The sequence below is a fragment of the Callospermophilus lateralis genome, chromosome 14, assembly GCF_048772815.1.
Source record: "Callospermophilus lateralis isolate mCalLat2 chromosome 14, mCalLat2.hap1, whole genome shotgun sequence".
In the NCBI taxonomy this organism is placed as follows: domain Eukaryota; kingdom Metazoa; phylum Chordata; class Mammalia; order Rodentia; family Sciuridae; genus Callospermophilus; species Callospermophilus lateralis.
Genome location: NC_135318.1, coordinates 45,627,279 through 45,643,707, shown reverse-complemented (window position 1 = coordinate 45,643,707; position 16,429 = coordinate 45,627,279). Strand labels below are relative to the sequence as shown.

General features: G+C 36.3%; 1 pseudogene; it reads left to right on the top strand.

The window, feature by feature from the left end:
* The first annotated feature begins 208 nt into the window (after positions 1-208).
* On the top strand, positions 209-1,314 carry LOC143637854 (E3 ubiquitin-protein ligase RAD18 pseudogene; annotated as a pseudogene).
* Positions 1,315-16,429: the final 15,115 nt, after the last annotated feature.

Here is a 16,429-nt window from a genome sequence, read left to right as displayed (position 1 = left end):
TTGTATGACAGTCACAGAGCCAGACCTGAAAAATAACCGCATACTAGATGAACTGGTAAAAAGCTTGAATTTTACACAGAATCATCTGTTGCAGTTCCCTTTAGAATCACCACCCATATCTCCTGCTTCTTCCTTTCCTAAGAGACTTGCTGTCAAAGTACATACTCCTGGAGGTTACCGACATTCTTTAAAGCAGGGGAGCAGATTAATGGACAATTTCTTGGTTACAGAAACTAGTGGTTCTACATCAGACTTGTCAATAAAAGAAAATGACATTAAATTCAGCCCTCAGAAAGAGGCAAGAACTTCTCTGGAGACCAAAGTGGCATATTTTATGGGAAAGACAGCCCTTGGCTTCTCAGATACTAATGGTCATGAGATACCCTCTATGTCCACTTTGAAGCAAGTTTCCAAAGTGAATTGTCCTGTTTGTGGGGTTAGCATTCTAGAAAACCACACCAATAAGCATTTAGACAGCTGTTTATCACATGAAGAGAAGAAGTAAAGCCTCAGAAATTTTGTTAACAAAAGGAAGCCACTTCCCAAATGATGTATAACTTGCTCTCTGATGGTGATTTAAATAAAAAACTAAAACAGTATGGATTGTCTACTCAAGGAAATGAACAGCAGCTTACTAAAAGGCATCAAGAATTTGTACATATGTACAATGTCCAATGTGATGCTTTGCATCCAAAATGAGCTGCTGATATAGTCCAGGAAACTGAAAACATGGAGAAGACCAGGATGCGTCTTGAAGCAAGTAAACTCAACGAAAGTGTAATGGTTTTTACGAAGAACCAAACAGAAAAGGAAATAGATGAAATTCACAGTAAACATCGTAAAACACATCAGAATGAATTTCAGCTTCTGGTGGATCAGGGAAAAAAAGGATACAAGAAAACTGATGGAATGTCAAAAAACAAAGTAATGAAAAAAGATGAATCTAGTAGAAAAGCTGTTATCTATGCACATGGGACAGGAAGATGATAAAATGAAATTCTCAGATACCACCTTATAAGAAATAATTTTCCTCCATCAAATCTATGCTCCCCAGAAAAGATGAAGCCTGATAGACAAGATGATTCTTCTAGTTGTACCGATATTCAGGAATCAGCTCTTTACTCATCGGAATCAGCTTCATGCAATAGTTCCAGTTCAGACCTCATAAGAGATCTTCTAGAAGAAGCAGCAGCCTGGGAAGCATCACATAGAAATGATCTTCAAGACATAGAAATAAGCCCAAGACAGAATCGCCGCACAAGAGCAGCTGAAAGTGCTGAGATTGAACCAAGAAACAAGCATAATAGGAAATAGTGTGGGCTGTTGCTGATTTTTTAATTCAGTGATCAGAATATGGTACTTTTTATTGCCATATATGGATTTCATATTTATAAATGTCCAAGGGAAGATGTTAATTCCTAAATGTTATTGTTAACTGATTTCTAGTCTCTTTGGCCTTTCCAGAAAAAGTTAGCATCCTCACTTGGTCAGTTGCCTTCTGTCTCTAAAACATTTCTCCTTGAAAACACTATCCACATGTTTACCAGTTTTGCAGAGTGGGCAAACTATTTGGGAAAGGGATTTTGTTTGGTTTCTAAATTTCAAAATGTCCTTACACCATCTTCCTTTTCTTCCAAGGACACCAACTTCACAAAAGGATTCTTTCTGCCTATTTACTATAACAAGCACTTGAGTTAAGAGTGTCTGTATTTTGTCCTAATTCACATTCTTGGTGTGTGTAAGTACCCGATGCCGGTATATCAGTGTACCCATGACAGCAAATTCATGATAGTTATTTTCTAAGTTGAATGCAGTTATTTGTTAAACTTATGTTTTACACATTACTCAGAACAGGATTATAATTAAAAGTCACAAAGTTAGTATTATATTTTTAAAAAGTTACAAAGTTAGTATTACAATTTAAAGTCATAAAGCCACAATAACTTTGAAACATTGAGCTTATTCTTCTGAATGGCTCTTAAAAAAGATTATTGTTAGTATTTTTTCAGTTGAGTTGATCAATTCTCCAACATTTTGAATCCCAGCCATTTAATGAAAAGTATGCAACAAATGTATTTTGTTAATGAAAAAAAAAAGAATAATGGATGCTAAAATGACAGGCAAAACTTTGCCAAAAAAAAGGATCATCTCTATTGTACAGTGTCAAAATATCTTCTTCAGGATGTTTTTCAGTTACAAAGGAACAATCAGTATTCCCATATAATGGAGAAACCTAGAAGATACCATCTTAATCAAATACTTATGTCTAACATTACTAGTAGTATGATATATCAATATTCACATACTCCTTAAACAATTATTTACTGATGATATAATATTACTTATTTGATATTTTTATAAAAATGCATAACATCAGTCTAACCAGGAGAAAACATCAGGCAATGCCAAATTGAATTATAATGCCAAATTATTCTACAAATTAACACAGAACCACCAAAGTCATGTAAGACAAGGAAATTATGAAGAAATATCACAGGGGAAGACCACAGGGGTATAACAGCTAAATGCAGGGCAGGATTGGGACTGGATCCTGGAAAAGAAAAAAAGCATTGCAGGATGAAGCAAGTAAAATGATACTATGTTTGGTCATTTAATTAATAATGTTGTATTAATGAGAATTTGTTGATTATAATATTTATATGTACGTTGTTAACATCAGGAGAAGCTAGATAAATTTGAATATGTATTGAATGTTCTGGACTATTTTAGTAAATTTTCAACAAATCTTTGATTACTTTGAAACAAATTTTATATGTATCTATACACAAATGCAAACATACATACCCACACACGTATGTACATGTATATTGGGTTTTAAACAATTCCAGAAACATCTGGTTGCAACAGATATTCCTCTGGATCATCAAAGCATTCATGCTGCCCTTCTCCCTTTGACATGTCCCTATTTAAAGCTATGTGGCTATGTAGGATGCGAAGATGTTGAATCTTATTTTTCTTTAGAATTAGAAAGCTTTTAACTGTTTCAGACCCCTATTCCAGAACAGGGCACTTCAGATTCCATACCTTGAGTCACTACTTACTTCCTTCCTTCAGTCAGCCCCCATACCTACTTATTTTGCAAAAATGGAGTAGTTGGTAAAATTTGTAATCCTTGTAGAAAAGAAACATCTTGAATTTCTGGCTTAAAATCAGTGCTCTAAAAATGAAGCCTGAGTCTGGCAGGAATACCACTGAACTCAGACACGCCCCATGGTTCAACAACAACAACAAAGCAATGTAAATTCTGAATACATCAATGAAGATCTGCCTGAGGAAGTTATTGCTTTAAATAGGAGCAATCGTGATTCTGAAAATGCATCCTCTCTCTCTCTACCAACTTCCTCTAAAGCAAAACCTGGCCTACTTTTTAAAGGCTTTCATTATTCCCCAAAGCCCTACCTTCAAAAAACCAAAAATGATCATAATCTTTTCTAAATGTTGTTAATACACTCCGTCCGCATATAATGGAGCTTTCCCTTTGAATTGTCATCATTTATGAATGTGACTTCTCTGGATGACTAGAATGCACACTTCTTGAAAGCAGCCCATCATAACTAGTATAATACCAAAAGTTGCATATGCGAGGAATTATTTTGTTTCTTTTCTGAAGTAAATTGGAATCCATTTATTACTTAAAAAAAACCTGTAGAGCACTAAAGACAATCGTACATCCATTTGGAAAATATCTTTAAGATTTTTCTCAATTTAAAATGTTGTAAAAACAACAACAAAAAAAGTTATCCTCTGTAGACTGAGAACAGACACTTTCGACCAACCTATTTCACTGAAATGAACTGAAACACAGGCCAGTTAACTCTTTCTGTTCCACAAGGATATGATAAACAAACAACCTTTCCTAACAAACTACTGTATGTGACTCATCATGTCTGAATACAGGGCAGGACTGTCAAACCTACTGTTTGTTAATTCAGAGATTTAAAATTGGCTAGTTATGATCTGGGGATGTAGCTCACTGGTACAAAACTTCTGTAGCATGTACCAGGATCTAAGTTCCATTATCAGATTGCAAATGAATTAATTAGTTAAAATTCAGTGTTTGCTAATTCTTAGAATCCCACAGCTTTGTTAATTCTGAAGATCTTGGTGGTATTAGACAGGGTGGATTACATTTCAGGGAAAGGGAAGTGATGTGTATAAATTCTGAACCCAGAGAAGGGCAGAGAGTAATATTACTTCTGAGGCTAGTAAGTCGAAAGGAGGGAGGGGATACTGCTAAATCCAAGTAGACTTTTCTTCTCATAAGAAGGCAAATCTTTTTTAGCATCAAAGATTTTCAGTAAATAAGCATTTTCTTAATACCAATAACACAGTAACAAGAAATACTTATAGGATTTCTAACACTAATAGTTTTAACAGCCAATTAGCCTGCAGTAAAAATAATTCTGACACTAAAATGACTAGCAAATAATACTTAAAGTTTTTCCAGATAGATTTCAAAGACTCTCTTGGGTACAGAAGCAATTTATGAAAAATCCAATTTGTATGAAAAAATTAATTAAAAGACTGCTGAAAAGACCCCCAAATTTTGGCAGCTTTGCAAAACAAATATGCAAATAATGCCAAGCTTAGATGTTATGAAAATGATATTCACTTTTTGAAAAAAATATTTCTTTGCTATAGGAATCGAATTGTTGTGATGTTACATGACTCTTAAACTATTAAGTAATGCATTTGTCCTTGGTACTAGGAAGTTCCTAAAACTGCTTTGATACCATTCATTTTATTTCTAACTTACACAGGAATAAACCAAGCAACCATGATTTTTATTAAGCTGGATTTGGAAGATATCAGATTCAAGCAAAGTATATAGTCTATTTTTCTCTTTAAAAGTTATACTCATTACATTTACTCAAATAGATTGCTTTAAGTGTTGAAACACTTTAAAACCACAGTAAGATAGGCATAAAATGAAAAAAATAAAGAAATACAACAACAGATTTTTCTTATCAAAAATTGCTCTTTTTATTATAAAAATAAATTTAGAACAAAGTCAATTTATAGTAGGTTATATCATTGTGAATCTCACTGTTAGATTCAAAACTAAAGTCTTTAAGCCAAAGGCAAACTGTGAAAAAAATTTCAAATAAAAATATACCAAAGTAGGATTGGGTTGGTAACTATCTATTGTTTTCTTATTTATATTTTAGAGGAAATAAAAACCTCTCTAGTTTCAAGGAAAAGAGAGTTAGTAAGTCATAAATCAAAATGAAAATGTATCAAGTAGTAATATGTGTATTCATAAGCAAAAGTTATGTGTCTTTTAATTTCTTTAGTCTATGGTTATGTTTCTAAAATTGAAAAAAAAAAGTTTAACATGCGTCTTATATTCTTTCTAAACATTTTCATGTAGCTTTTGCTTTTGTTGGGTTTGCTCTCTCTATCTTTATTTGCACACATATTTTCAACATTTTAAAAGTACTGAAAGTAATTTTTAAAGTTGGTTTTCCAGCCAGTGTTAGTGGGGGTAAGACAGTATAAGACTTATAAAAGCCAGGACAGTTTTCTTTCCCCTGCATGTTACCTATTCCCCCAAGAAAGAAAGATATCCTGTTGCCCTTGAAAAATTAAGAAAGTTCAATAAGCTGGCCTACTATGAAAACCTGTTCAAACAGTGGTTTCCAATCCATCCTGGTACCTGAAATTACGATCACTATTTATTCTGACAATATAAGAAGTTGAGAGTTACTTTAAAAACAAGGTCAAAGTAAAATGTGTACTGGGCAAAGATAATGGGCAAGCAAGACTTCAAGGAAGACAATTGGGTGGTTATAACAGAAGAAAAGACAGAGCTTAATTTCAGTGAAACAAGATGTGTTAAGCAGATGCAGTTATTGTTGAGTTTGCAAATGTTTTTTCTGTTCAATTCAGACATCTGTGTTTGATAATTTGTTCCCATTCAAGTCTGGCTCCTTGTCTATCCAAAGAGACTAGGAGATAGGGTGCTGTCTTCCTTGATGATTACATTTCAGAGGGAAGACTCCCAAGTCTTTGAGAGAGACATTTCCTGGGTTGTAAAACAGAGAAGAGACTGAGAGAAGATCTATATACAATTTCAAAGGGACAGGGGGAAGAATTTATACTGTTGTAAATTTTGTTAAGTGTTCTAAGAAGAGAGAAATCTGGGCCTATAGACAACAAGAAACCTGCCTATTTTTTACCAAATGATGATAACTAAGGCCATGGTATTTAATACAAATAATACCTCTATAAAGAATACAAATGTAACATTATCATCTAATAGAATGCAAGTAAAAGATGGTTTACTCTTTTCGCCCATAGATGTTTCCCACTCAAATTCCTGATTAGTAGAAGAGACCAACTGGAACTCAGGGCAAGATCCAAAAAGCCATGGGGGTTATTTGTGGCAAATGTGGTCCTCTGACCTAGGTGGACCTCTCCAGCAGAGGTGGGATTATTGTCTTTCCCAACAATAGAACAGAGGAGGATCAGAAATAAAAGGACTAAACTAAATTACTATAATTGTCTGTGGCGCTTAAGATAACCAGATGGTTATCTTCGATCAGGTGACCATCCCTGCTTTTCATTCTATTCTTCAAGAGGTACCAAATGAACACAGGAAACACAATGCACTTAGCAGAGAAGCACCACGTTGGTTAATTTTATGTGTCAATTTGTCTGGGCTGCAGTACTCAGAAAGGTCAAAAATCATTCTGAATGTTTCTGAATGTTTCTGTGAGGATACTTACTTAAGATTGACATTTCTATTGGTGGACTTTGAGACAGAGGATGTAGCTCAGTGGTAGAACATTTACCTAGTATGCTCAAGGCCCAGGGTTTGTTTTCCAGCACCGCAGGGGAGAAAATTATGTCAGTGGACTTGGAGTAAATATTGACTTCCAAAATATGAGTGGGCCTCATTCAATCACTTGATGGCATGAATAGGACAAAAGACTGGCCTCTGAACAGGGAGAAATTCTACAGCAAGAATAAATTTTGCCATTAGACTTGAACCACAGCATCATCTCTTTTCTGGATCTAGCCTCCCAGCCCACCCAGTAGAATTTGGACTTGCCAGCTCCCACAATTTCATGAATCAGTTTATGGTAAGGCTCCTCTATTTTCAGTTATTTAAGATATGAATCGAACGATATTTTTACATGGCAACAAAGAGGATGAGAACAAGAGATCTGAATGAAGATCATTTCAGATTGCTACAGAGGAAGGAAGGAAGGAAGGAAGGAAGGAAGGAAGGAAGGAAGGTGCTGCAGTCTGGCTGGGCACAATTCAGGAGCCACTTGTCAAAAGAAACAAACTTTATTTTTAGAACCACACACCAAACCACACAGCTCCTCAGGAAAAACCTTCAGAGACCAACTGCCACCACAGGCTTCCCACAACTCCTCCTTCCCACAACCTCCCACACTCCTCCTCCTCTTGAGGCTGATTGGCTGAATAAAAAAAAAAAATATTTGGATCCATTTTTTCATGAGCGCTTATCACATATGATATATGGACATACGTACATACAAACATACAACATAAAACACAAGTGTGCACACAACACATAACATAATAGTAAAGGCCTTATAACTTTTTACAGGTGAAATCTCCATTGCAATGTTTAAAAACTCCATAGACGAAAAAAGAATTGATCAGCAAAACATTAACCTAGGTCTGTATGAGCTCAAAAAACAAAATAGAACTTCATGATGGGGAAAGGGCAATAATAAAATAGATATTGAAAAAAGCATCCTGGTTCTGTCGCAAATATAAGAATAGCCAAACTGGAGTTTTGGATATCAGTTGTTATGAATTTGAGCCAAATCATCTTCTTTTTGGTCTGTAGAAATTGCTTTAGTTAATTTTTCTGGAATCCAAATCGGCTGCTGTTCTCCCTGTGGAAACACATAAACAGACCCCGACTCCAGACAATCACTGGGTCAGAACCTTAATTAATCTCTCTGGAATCCAAATCGGCTGCTGTTCTCCCTGTGGAAACACACAAACAGAACCCCAACTCCAGACAATTACTGGGTCAGGACCTTTCCATTGTCCTGTTAGAATATCCTTCCAAAGTACTTTGGGCTTATGTACATTTTTTGGACACATATGCCTTTCCGCAGTACTAAGTCCTGATGAATCCAAATTTAAAAAGTTTAGAGTAAAAAGGGTTATTTTAAGTTTATCTTTGGGGAATATATACTCCTTCCCAATTCCTTCTTTTTGCTTTAATAAGTACATTTTAATAATTGATGAGCTCTTTCAACTATGCCTTGTCCCTGTGGATTGTATGGGATTCCTGTTATATGAGTAATGCCAAATGATGAGCAAAATTGTTTAAAAGAAGTAGAAGTATAACCAGGGGCATTATCTGTTTTTAACTGTTTTGGAACGCCCACAGTGGCAAAATTTTGTAAGCAATGAGCTATAATATCTTTAGGTTTTTTCTCCGGCATGAAGGGAGTCCATCAAAAATCCAGAAGAAGTATCAACTGTAACATGCAAATATTTTAATTTTCCAAATTCTAGCAAGTGTGTGACGTCCTTCTGCCAAATATGGTTAGGTATCAGTCCTCTAGGATTGACTCCAAGATTAACTTGTGGTAAAAAGGTCACACAATTTTGACATTGTTTTATTATTTGTCTAGCTTGTTCCTTAGTTATTTTAAAACCCTTTTGTAAAGTATTAGCATTGACATGGAACTTTTTATGAAAATTTGTAGCTTCTTCTAGTGTAGAGAAAATATGTATGTCATGTGTAGTTTTATCTGCTAAATCATTGCCCAAACTAAGGGCTCCAGGCAATCCTGTATGTGCCCTGATATTTCCTATAAAAAACGGATCTTTTCTGTCCCAGATTAGACTTTGTATAGTGGAAAGCAAAGAGAAAACAGTAGAGGAAGGGGAAATCCTACCAGCATCTTCAAGGGATATTATAGCATTAACTATATACTGACTGTCGGAAAATAAATTAAATACAGAATCTTTAAACATCACAAAAGCTTGTAATACTGCATTAAGCTCTACCTTTTGAACTGATTGTTTGGGTACTAAAAATGTAAAAGTTTGCTCAGGTGTAACTATTGCTGCTGTACCATTATTTGACCCATCAGTGAATATATTTGGAGCATTCATGATAGGTGTTTTTCTTGTCATTTTTGGAAAAATTACAGGATGCAATGACCAAAAAGACAAAGGATTAGATGGTAAGTGGTTATCAAATGAAATATTAGATTTGCACATGATTATTGCCCAAGTATTTAACTCACTAGCTAACTCATCAATTTGATTCATAGTATATGGAGTAATAATTTTATTGGGAGAAATTCCAAACACTCCCTTTGCTGCTTTTATTCCTTTGAGTATTAATTGTTCTACAGCCTCAGGATACCTAGTAAGAATAGTGTTAGGAGAATAAGCTAAATGTGTCCATAATAATGGACCTTCTTGCCAAAATACTCCTGTAGGAATATTTTTTGTTGGTAGTACAATAAATAATAAAGGCAAATTTATATCAATTCTATCCAAATGCATATTTTTTATATATGTTTCAATGATTTTTAATGCCTTTTTTGCTTTGGGCATTAACATTCAGGGTGAATTTGGATCTGATGGACCTTTTAGGATATCAAATAAAGGTCCCAACTCTCCTGTTGGTATACCTAGATAAGGCCTTATCCAATTTATGTCTCCTAATAACTTTTGAAAGTTGTTAAGTGATTTGAGTTGATCTACTTGTATTTGAATTTTTGGTGAACGGACCATGGTTGAGGATAATAGAACTCCTAAATAATTAATGGGAAAAATTAATTGTATTTTATCTGTTGCTATCTCTAGATTATAATTTTTTAATAAGTTTGTAAGTGTGGCATAATATTCTAGCAATGTGTTTTTATCTTTGTGTGCTAATAATACATCATTCATATAGTGAAATATTTGTAGTTCAGGATTTTGATTTCTAAGTGGCTGGATTGCTTTGTTAACATATATTTGACACATAGTTGGGCTGTTAGCCATCCCTTGAGGGAGTACTTTCCATTCATATCTCTGATCAGGACCTTCATGATTCAGTGCAGGAATATTAAATGCAAAATGTGGACTATCCTCAGGATGAATTGGAATTGAAAAAAAAAAACAATCTTTAATGTCTGTAACTAAAAATGCCAAGTTTTTGGCAAAGCAGACAATTGACGAATCCCCGATTGAGCAGGTCCCATAATAACCATCTCATTATTAATGGCTCTTAAATCTTGCAATAATCTCCATTTACCAGATTTCTTTTTGATGAAAAAAATGGGAGTATTATGGGGAGATACAGAACGTTGTATATGTCCTTCCACTAATTGTTGTTTGACCAGGTCATGGGCTGCTTGTATCTTTTCTTTAGTCAGGGGCCACTAAGGAACCCATACTAATCTTTCTGATTTCCAAGTAATTTTTATTGTCTCAGTGGCCCTTTCTGAAAATCCAACCCATGTCTGTCCGTTCCTTGATCTATTTGTATTGGTGCTGCTATACCTTGTTCTTGTTTTTCTAATCTTTTCCCTTTCCTAAAACCTTGTCTAGTCATAATAGTGGGTGCATTTTGGTTGATGTTATTTGTTAATGTCAAACCTAATTGATCTAGGACATCTCATCCCCATAAATTTACGGGAAGATGATCCAATACATATGGCTGTATAGTTCCTTCACATCCTTCAGGATCCTTCCAATCTAATACCATTGCACTTCTATGGGGATTAGTTGCCACTCCTAGGCCTCGAAGCGTTTGAGTGGCTTGTTGTAATGGCCAATGTTTTGACCATTCTTGACGAGAGATGATGCTAAGGTCTGCACCTGTATCCAGTAGCCCATTAAATTCATCTCCTTGAATATATAGTTTTAGAATGGGGCGAGAATCTAAATTTAAAGAAAGCATAGCTCAATCTGCACCTGTGGAGCCTAATCCCTTGGAACCTCTTTCTACAGTATGACTGGAAAATTTATCATGTAGGCTGGGTATTATTAGTAACTGTGCTATTCTATCTCCTGGTGAAATTACTGATATACCCTTTGAAGAACTGGCTATAATTTTTATTTCATCTTCATAATCAGGATCAATTACCCCAGGACTTATCATAAGTCCTTTTAGTGTAGAAGAGCTGCGTCCCAATAATAAGTCTACTGTTCCTTTGGGAAGAGGTCATTTTATCCCTGTGGGAATGATTTGAACTCCCATCTCTGGAGTTAGTACTGATCTGGCGGAGGCGCAGATGTCCAACCCTGCATTCCCTCTGGTTTGTCTGATGAGGGATCTAATGGACTTGTGTCCTGGGAACTACCCTGATGGGGTTGCTGGGTTCCTCCAGTGCTCCGTATATTTGTGGTTTTGGGCCCCGGAGCATTGGGCCCCCCTGTCCATTTTTTGGCAATGGAGCCCAATGCCTTTCTCCACGATATCGTGGATAAACACTTGGTCCTTGTTCGTTTTTTGATAATGGAGTACCCTCTATGGTGGTTTGAGAACGGCATTCATTAGCCCAATGTCTCCCTCTACGGCATCGTGGGCAAATACCCGGTATTCTACTCCTTTGATACCTAGTTTTGTTAAACCCTCCTCCTATGGGGCAATTCCTTTTAAAATGTCCTGTTTGTTCACAATTGTAGCATGTTCTTGGCCTGGCATCTAAAGCCTGTTTTACTGCAGCTGGCACGACTTGCCCTTGTTCATTAATGTCTCTGGCATCTAAAGCCCGTTTTATGCAGCTGCCACGACTTGCTCTTGTTCATTAATGTCGCTACATAATTTAATATATGTGTTTAAATCTTCATGTTTCCATGGTCTAATGACTTCTCTGCACCAACGATTCGCTTGCTCATAAGCCAGTTGTTTTATTAATGGCATTGCTTGTTCTGTATTCCCAAAAACTCTGGTAGCTGTTTGAATAAGCCTATCTACAAATTCAGCGTAAGATTCATTAGCTCCTTGTATTACCTTAGATAATTGACCTTGTAAACCTCCATGTCCTTATAAAGTCTTCCATGCCTTAACCTTAATCTGCAGCAATTTGTGCATATACACCAGGATCATATGCAATTTGTTGCTGCTGATCCTCATAAGGTCCCTTTCCTAACAACATATCTAGATTTCTCTGAGGATAACCAGCTGCTGCATTTCGCCTAGCCGTCTCCTTGCAAAATTCCTCATTGGCAACCTTCCATAACAGGTATTGACCTCCATTTAGCACAGCTTTACACATATTAGTCCAATCTGCTGGCGTCATGTTCAAGTTGTTAATGGATTCGACCATGATTACAGTGAAGGGTGCTTGAGGACCATAGATTGTTACAGCCTCTTTTAGCTGCTTCACTGTTTTGAAATTTAAAGCATGGTGAATTTGTTGCCCTCCTGCCTCAAATACAGGGCATGTTAATATTTGAGATCCTGACTCAGGATCCCAACTATCAACTGCAGGGGTTGGGGGCCTCCCAGCATATGGAGGTGGTGCTGTTGGTTGGACACTTACGCCCTCTGGTGATAGAAAGGTGTTAGTAGCAGTCTCCTGTTGTAACTTTTCCCCTGATGGCTTTTTCTGCTCTAAACTTCCTTCCTCTGTCTGACTAGCTCGAAAGACCTTCTCTTTTACTTGAATCTTTTCCTCTTTCTGACTAACTTGAGAGACCTTCTCTTTTACTTGAATCAATATGTCTTCTCCTTCCTTTACCTTTGTCTGAACTGAAGGCTTTGGACTAAGCAAACAAGATACCAATGCCCACAATGTCAATGTGCCAACTGGCAGAGTTCCTGGGCTTTTCTTTTCTATTCTTTTTAAATCTTCACCATGATGGTTCCATTGTGATATATTTAACAACTCCTCCTTAAAAAGCCATGGGCTACATTTTTGTATTGTATCAACGTATGCCCTGACTGCTCTTGATTTTACTGGGATGCCTCCTTCCTCTAACAATTTACTTAACACTCTTTCGGTTTGTTTTTTACTAATTGCTGATACCATATTTCTACTATAATACAACCCAACAAGATGACGCCAAACATAACCAAGACAGAATGAAATAAAAATGAAACCACACAAAATCATTATAGCCTTTCTATCCTCCTGAAATGTCCATCCGTCCTTTCTCCCTATCTATTCCTCAGATGTGAGCAGTTTTTCTTCTGTCTCACTCATCTGCAGGGACAGGCAACTTAAAACAAAAGTGAAACAAAACAAAAGAAGAGTCTTAAAATGGCTACCCATCCTCTTGCCCTGCCCTCAGGGGTGAGCAGTTTACCTTATCACTTACCCTTAGTCGTTCCCTGTGCGGCCCACCAAATGCCGCAGTCTGTCTGGACATAATTCAGGATCCACTTGTCAAAAGAAAGGAACTTTATTTTTAGAACCACACACCAAACCACCCAGCTCCTCAAGAAAAACCTTCAGAGACCAACTGCCACCACTGGCTTCCCACAAGCCTCTCAACCTCCCACATGCCTCCTCCTCTTGAGGCTGATTGGCTGGGTTGTGTGGGCGGAGCCAAAAAAGTCCCCCAATGAGCAGCTCCATGGTCTGAAAGGGCGGGGAAACAGCCCAATGAGCATCACCACAGAGGAGCCAATCAGTTGGCAGCTAGAAGTTTGCTGGGGCTGCTGTGAGCCAATCATCAGCTGGCAGCTGGAAGTTTGCTGGCAGCTGGAAGTTTGCTGGGGCCCCTTCGGCTGTGGCTCTCAGCAGGGAAGGAAGGAAGGAAGGAAGGAAGGAAGGAAGGAAGGAAGGGAGGATGGAAGGAAGGAAGGAAGGAAGGAGGGAAGGAGGGAAGGAATCCAGCCTCCTTCATTTTAGGAAACCCTTTCCTTGAATGAAAATGATTCCTATTTTGCATTTAAAAGTTGAGTAATAAATAGTGAAGAATAACAATTATGGAAACCAAATACAGGGTTTCAGAATTCTAACACTATTGATATTTTGGCCTATATAATTCTTTGTTGTGCAGGCTGTCCTGTTATTTGTAGGATGCTGAGTAACACCTCTGTTCCACTAGATTGTAGTAGCACTCCCCAAATATGTTAACCAGAAATGTCTTTTAAATGTGTTTTGTTGAATACCCACAAGCGACAAAATCTCTCCTGATCAAGAACAGCTGGACTAGACCAGAACGGAGGTACACCCTAAGATCTGGAATATTTGATAAGTCACATTTATGCCAAATTTTTATTCAAATTCTTGTTATGTCAATCTAATATAAAAATAATGAATTTTCTTTGAGAAAATATGTAAAGAAAGGCTAAATAAAAGAAATATTAGCCAGTTTTAACTGGGACTCCTTTCATATAATCCCAGTAAAAAGGACTCCTCAGTTCAAGAACCATAGGCATAAGGAGACCAAACCAAGAATCACTGTCTCATGGTGGCTTTTTTACTGTTATCATCTCTAAGTTAGTGTCTATGAGGGATAAAAGGAACCAGATAATTTCTCAAATGTTGTCCATTTCTTTAAATCATATATATCTGTGAATTATAAAAAGGGATTGAGGAAATTTGGAGTGGTTCATTATTAAAAATACCTTAAGAGTATATATTAGATAGCTTAAATGAAGTAAGATCTTATCAAATGACAGATTATTTTTCTGTGTGCTTCTAGAAGGCAAATTTAGGACTAATGAGTAGAGATTACAGGAGAGTAAGGGGTAGAGATTCAGATCAATATAAGAAACAACTTTCTATCACTCCAAGCTGCTAAAGTGGATTGAGGCCATGGGCTCCAGTCATTTAAAGTACTTGAGCTGTTAAATCATTTTAGTGGGTATCATAAAGGGATTTATGCATTAGAAAAAGATGAGATTGCTTTTGAGGTTTCATTCAGCTTTAAATTATATGATTCTAGACAGATCCTTTAAAAATTAACAATGTAAAAATATTGTAATTTTTTTTTCTAATTAGCTGTACAAAAACAAAGAAAATAAAAGCACTTGTCCAGAATGGCAATTATTCCTGACTAAAAACACGTTCTTAGCAAACTATAATTTTCTCTCTGTGATGTCCTTGCAGGGAAGTGAAGTCAGCACTTAGGGGTCACATGTTGTAATATTTCTCAGACAATGGAAAGAAAAAGGGAGCTTTTGCATCCCCCTCCTGTCTTATTCCTGAAAACTTTCATTTGCTATGCCTCCAGAGAAGAGCACTACAATCAGAGTCACAGCACGCAAGGTGACCTCCAGGGACTTCAAGTCTCACCTCCCTGTATCAAGAATGAACAACCAGGGAAGTGTTGTCAGGTTCATTTGATCCTTTGACAAGTATTCCACAGGCTAACACTGGAGCAAACATCTTTAAGCTTCTTTACTTTCTTATCCATTCACCAGTTGTTGACATAGCACTTGCACCATTTCTGAATGTTTCCATACTTTGCACAACCCTCTGGTTTGCTTTCAGGGTGGAAATATCTAGGACTAACTGATGATACACAAAGTTCCTTGGTTGGTCACACATCAAGATACATATGATATGTTTTGATATGTCTGGGAAATTTTCCATATCAAATGTTCAAATGCAACAAAGTCATCTTTCCTTGTGAAAAAAAAAAATAGAGTGCAGTGACTGAAAAGAAATAAGACTTCAGATGAATTCAGAGGTCAAAGGCAAAGACAGAATGCCTTGAATGAAGGTTGGCTCAAGGCAATATTACACAAAAAGGCAGATTTATTTTAATATTTTCTGTTCATCCTTTCATATTTATTCAGCAAATATCTACTGGCTATAGACTATATTCAAGGCCTTCCATATTTCAGAATCTTTTGTTTTTAAATTTTCTTGGTTTTTCTTCTCCAAAGAAAAAGACCTTTTAATTGCCCAGAATCCCTGTTGCTTGGGAAATTGGTAACATAAAAAAGGATTGCATGGCTACTTGCAGGGTTTTGTCTTTCATTTTGTTTTTAAGCCACTTTTAAGTGAAATCAAAAGACAAATTATCTCAGAGTAAATTTTGATGGAACCATCTGGATGGGGAGATTGTTTTAGGCAAAGATGTTATAAGAATTCTTTTAACACCAGTGAATAAAACAAAATGCCCTATGATTTGTTCTGCACAAGTAAGGGTAGTAAATTCTTTCTGGAATTTATTAAGGAGAAAATATTTCAATGATTTTTTTTTGTTGAATGGGTGACTAAATAAATTAATAAAGAAAAATATGACAAGAAAAAATAGACCTCTTTCAGCAATAACTTCTGTTTGGTCGTTTTTATAACACAGTTGTCTATGTCATCTCCTCATTCATGCCCAAATCAAATGGAAGTAACTTCCTGTGTTCTCTCCTTAGTTTTTTTTTTCAAATTCAAGTTCAAAATTATTAGAGTTGTCCAAATATTGGTCATTTGTATGCAGGTAAAACTGTGAATCCAAGAAGGAAATCTGCAATGAGGAAAAATAACTTTCAAGGGAATTCAGAATG